The sequence below is a fragment of the Odontomachus brunneus genome, unplaced genomic scaffold (assembly GCF_010583005.1).
Source record: "Odontomachus brunneus isolate Ranch 3 - 2012 unplaced genomic scaffold, Obru_v1 Obru_scaffold_178, whole genome shotgun sequence".
Taxonomy (NCBI): Eukaryota; Metazoa; Arthropoda; class Insecta; order Hymenoptera; family Formicidae; genus Odontomachus; species Odontomachus brunneus.
Genome location: NW_022639628.1, coordinates 204,772 through 210,931, shown reverse-complemented (window position 1 = coordinate 210,931; position 6,160 = coordinate 204,772).

Here is a 6,160-nt window from a genome sequence, read left to right as displayed (position 1 = left end):
TATGAATTATATATATATATATATATATATATATATATATATATATATATATATATATATATATATTTAGGGATTGTACTGTCTATATCTCAAAAATATATCGTATATAATGAAGATTTTGAAAAATTCACAGATTAATCAATATTGTGTCTAAAAGTAATTATAAACAATTTGACATTGATTCAGAGTCTGAATCAAAAGTTATCCATTTTGAAGTGTAAGCTCCACAAACATAATAATATCAAATCAAATGACGGTTTAATGATGCATTAATGATGTCTCTAATCAATGATACATCAATAATACATCCTTTAACGTCATCATGTTATTTGGAAACGATCTACTCCCCTCACTGCCTCTCTTCGAACATTGTACTCCACTTGAACGTATTATTACCCTCCCCTATTGCTTAAATTTTGCACTCGGCAGAGCGGCTTTTTGTTTTACCGCTTAGATTTATATGTCCACTCTTTTTATACATGTCCCTACGTATTGCACATCAGTTATTAATATTATTATCAGTTGCGAGATTTATATTTTATTTTAAGACCGGTATTCATAGAGTTGCAAATTATATAAGATCTTTGAGAACATAATTAATTACAAACTCGTATTCATAAGCCATTAATTAGCTTTTGATTAATATTTCTTGAATGGAATAATATAATAAATGTAAGTACAGATTGAGACTATTAATTAGAAATGAATAAAGTTATAATTATATGACAAATGGTGGCAATCTATGAATACCGGTCTAAATTTCGACTTAAATATTTCTTTAATCTCGATAAGTTTCTAAAACATCCTTTAGAAACAGAAACTTCCTGTATAATAAGTGATTTAGCGTACCTCAAAAATATATGATGAATCGCTGCTTGCGTCCTCTGTTCTCCGTCCTGACTTCTCGACTCAGCATCCTGGCTGCTCCATTTTACTGGCACTAACACTCACACTACACTGACACTGACACTCGCGTAGACACGATTCAATCGAAGATACATGTGTTAAATAACGCGATGTCGACGAGAAACTAATTAAAAGTATCTCAAAAGACGAAATAGTTTAATTATCTGAGAGGAACAATAAATAATGTAACGACACATATAGTCTGTGGTATGTGCGTCGCTCACCGGCCCGGAACTGAATGAAAAAATAAAGACAAGTCCGCGACGCACACAGATATAGTTAACCGCCTTCAAGGTCCCGAATGTTTTGATTGTACAAAGGAACAACAGATAACGCACCGACACACATAGTACGTGGTATGTACGTCGCTCGCCGGCCCGCGACTAAACGGAAAAATCCGGAAAAGTCCGCAAAGCACAGAGGTCAATTTGACCGCCTTGGAATAGTGGAAGTTTTGACTGTTGGTCGCTGGGCGCTTATTGATGAGCGACGGTTGTTTGCGATGGGATAAGATGAGTTTACACTTTTTGTCAATATTGTTCTAATGTTCTCGTATATCGCACACTTTTTTTTGTAATCGAGTGTTACATGTTGCGCTTTGAGTAAAATGTTATAAGCGCTTAGGAAAAGAGTCGAATAAAACTCTAACGCGATAAAAACGGACAAAACGAAATAAAAATTCTATTTGTCCAACATTATATTAATATGTTGAGTAACACATTAAAAGATGCCGATACTTTCGAGACTTCTAGCAGATTCTAAATTTCGATTCGAGAAATTCTACATTGTGTCGAACTTATGCAAACTAATTCATCACTATTTTAAAACTTGATTTTTGCAATGATCAGATTCTATCTAAGTAATAATCGACAACTGATTTTGATGATGGTTACTCTTACTTAGATGCACGTAAAATTAATAGTGCAAGGATGGCAGATATTATTGTGGGCAAATATTATTCTAAGAAGTAAAAGCATTCTTTGCCTGCAATATTTCGTGCGAAGGTTCACACTTTCACCCGCACAATGTGCAAGATATCTGCATTTGAAAAGAATCGAATACACAAAATATTTTCTCGGCATACGCGCCTTGAATTCCAGTGGAATCTCTCTATCCTGGGAATCTCTATTGACTAGAGTAAGGACCCCGATAAACTCGGTACTTCGTTTCGCTACTTCTTTCAAACCGATTCTAATGCGAGCTTTAGCAGTGACTCGCACGACACAAAAGAGAAAAATATTTGTCCGATACAGGAAGAGACAAAAGAAGGTTCCATAAGAGCCATTCGCGGTGATCGTTCTAACGTTAACGGGTGCAGTCATCCAAATACAGAAGTCCATTTCGCGACACCCGAGAGGACAATGTGGTTCTCTCGTAGAGTATGCAGAATGTTGTTATGCGAATGATCTCAAATGCGGTTACATTAACGTCCACTGTATTGCTACGTATATCGTAAACTTCTGTCTAATGTTGGTGAAGTGGCAATATTAGTAATTATCCACTCTCGGTTTCGTAAGTAGAGGAAAATATATTAAATCATGCAATTATTTATGTATGAATTACGAGTGCTCGCACATTCGTAAAAAGTACTTTATAAATTGAAGAATTTTGTGCTTGAATTTAGTGAGAGATTTTAACGATTTAGTCGTAAACAAAAAAGAGTAAAAGCTCGTGAAGCATGAATATACGATCCGAACATTATTAAGACAATTTCCGCCCTCGGGATCGTGTAAAAACTACTAATTGGCCTCGTCTAATTATCACCGACTTTCTCGCGGGTGAGTGACGGAGATTGATTCGGTGCCGAATGAGCTTCGTTCCCCTGAGAATTCTGAATGAAACGAAGATAAATTCACGTGTCCATGGACGAATTATGATGAAACGCAATATTCTCGTATTATCGTGTAACATCTCGAAAAGATACAGAAAAGACGATGTAAGAAACTATATGTTAAATTATCACATAAGAGAGCTGGTATAGTGGCATTTAACATTTTGACAAAATTTCCCTCACAAATATAGTGTATCTATGAAAAGAAGTTTTCAATTTAGTATAATCATGCAATCGGTTTCCGTAGTAAAGAAAGGAGAAAAAACACTTCTTCCGATGGAAGAAAGCCTCTGCAACAGCCACCTACTGAAGAAATAGAGCTGGAAAATTGAAGTCACCAAAGGAAGACCGTTTCGAGAGATTAAAGTCGGATTACTTCGAGATGGATTAGTCGTAATAAAGCTAACCGGATGATGTAGAAAAATGTATCATTTTGAAGAACATTTCATTTGCCAGGCCCGTAAAACAGACAAAAAGACGGCAGCTTCGTCGAGCAAAGTTAATTACCGGAGTCATGAAAACGGCCCCGAATGTAAAGAACGGTGAATCGGCGAACCGCGTTCGCGTAAAGCGATTTTCGGACGAAATGCTTTCGCCTGAGCTGGCTTGAAATGTGAGAGTTGCGTTCTCGGAATTCTCTAATGAACGGTTATAAAGAGAAAAGCAAATTAGCACGCAGTCAATTACATTTTGCTTTTTGCATAGTTTTGCGAAAGCGTCTGTTTACAACGGCGAACATTCAAGTTCGGATCTGCAAATAGATCAATGCGAGAGAGAAAGCATTTGAAGCGTTGCATTCGTCGCGCTTACTCAGCGCTAATTGCTGCGACTTTTACCACTCCTGACATGATTTCTGAACAAACAAAAAACGAGCACGACTTACTCGATAGCGGATCGTTCGCCGGATAATAAGGACAATTGTAAATATTTATTTTCTTTTCTCGTTGGCGCGGTCTCACATTCTCTTGTAAATTGGACTTGCATGATCTTTAATGATCGCTATGGCAACGTATTCTACTTCAGAACTAAAATGGTGGGAAAATGAAATATCCACTATGCAGATTTGATCCTCGTGATGAAACTTAATGAAGCATGATCATGTTAGTTACAGTTAATTGCTTTAATCACTTCGCATTGATCATATTTGAGCGTAGTTAATGTTGTTTATTTTTCACGTCATGTCGACGTTTAATTTACGGGAACGTTACTCTCCCCGAAATACTTCTTGATATCGCGAGCGTGGTTTTGGCCGTGGTAATTATTCGAATTTAATTAAAACTCGCGTTCGAAGTGAGCTGCGCTGTGGTGAAGTCATTAATTAAATTTAAAGGAGAATTGCTATCTTATCGTTGTATGTATATGTAGGTATGTACGACAGATACAGACGAGAGGTCGTTATTGCAAGTTCACGAACTCGGTTATAACTTTCAATGAATTCAGTTTCTTTTAGCAGCGTCGGAATTTTCTTTTCGGATTCGGCCGCGTTACCGGCTTCATCCCGTTCTTGGTACGGACGCGCTTCCCCTGAGAACCAAGCCCGCTATTCAAGCATATAATGTAATTTTCAGATAAAATTCCGTACTTACACCATCTCCGGCAACATAGCGGGCAATTAATGAACGAGTGGAAATTTGCGTTGGCTTAAAAGTTGGAAAATGAAATACGTCTCGTAAGAAAATGAATCGACGAACGGCACAGCTTTGATTAATTTTGAGCCAGCAGCTCTCCCTTTGATTATACAATTGCTGAAATTTAATCATATAAATTAGTAAATTTCACAGTTAATTAATCAAAACTCTCTGTTTTCTCTCTTTGTGCTTCAAATTACTTTCTCTACAATTTTTATTTTTCCCATAACGATCGGTTTCATTAACGGTAGTGATAATTACAATGTTTTCTCATTCGCGTCCGCTTTTTGGAGCGGATACTGTATCCTGATAATGCAAATTATTAATGCAATAATTTTGAAAATAAAGCCTTTCAAAGTATTTATCAGCACATGAATAATGCCAAGTATTAATAATTCATGATGCCGCAACATTAAAGCGAGCATTAAACATCAGATAAAAAAGAATAACGTTTAAAGAAAATATTTATTTAAATTGTTGCAGGAGCGATCTTTACCGAGGATCAAAAGGATAGCCCGTCGGAATTAGCGTTTAAGTACGCCATTTACAAGATCAACAAGGATAAGACTCTCTTAGCGAACACGACGTTGGTTTACGACATTCAATATGTGCCTAAAGACGATTCGTTTCACACGTCTAAAAAAGGTAGGAAAATATTCAACTTATTATAAATTCGTGTGTGTATATGTGTGTAAATAAAAAAAAGAGAGAGAGAATTAATGTTATAGTTAAAAAAAATTAAGTCATTTGCATAAATATCGATTTGTTATATTCGTTTTATCAATCATAATTCATATCAATTCATTTCTCTATATCTCGCGAATATCTCGATATCTCACAATAAGGCATGAGTTCGCTTTATTTAATAAAAACTGAATGGTCTCCGAAGTAAGTAGTTTTAGTAAGTAACAAAACCGACAGCCTACCTTTACGCTTCAATGTTTCGTACCATCGCGAACAACAGTATTTATCAAGAAATTGTTGTTTTTTTCTCCTCTCTGTAACTATTACGATATATTTAATCTAGAGCATATTTAAATTAACTCTACGTAGTTGAGTGAAAATTAATGAAAGATAAAGTAATAATGACTATTTATAGCAACAGAGAGTAATTTGTTATAATATTAAGTCGTAGCTCATAACTCACGCTTACGAAATGCAACGCAACATGACATTTACGAGGCGATGACAGTGACTAATAACGTAAATAACTTAATAGCTGATTATCGCAGCATCATTTATTTTACAAGCATGCAACAGTTACCCAATATTAAATGTTTCTTATTATGCTTATATATGCTCAATGTTCTACTTTTATTATCGATACATAAGATACATGGATATTATATCAATTAATACTCACATCTGAACAGTTTTGTATTGTCAGTATATCAAAATGATCGAGTGATAAACTTCAAAATTTTCCGTCTAATTTTACTCTTTGGTTTAACTCTCGACGTGATTTTCCAATCATGATTTTCAATAATTTTTAACTATTTATGCATTATTTTTCATTAATAAAAAGTGCAATAATCTGGTCAAAGATATCCTATATAACCTCCATATAGCTTGTATTAGGACCTTAACTTAGTTTCCGCCCGCAAATGTTAGATGGCAATGCAAACAGTTCTAGTAGTCATTACTAACGAAACAGGTAGTTTGTGATTAATTTCGACATTTCTCGATAACATTCAGTCAGCATACACAATTATTTTCCTAAACAACAATTTCTTTTGCTTTGTGAAAAATGGAACGCGATAAAGTGTTTTTTCGACATGTGCTTTTGCACTATTTT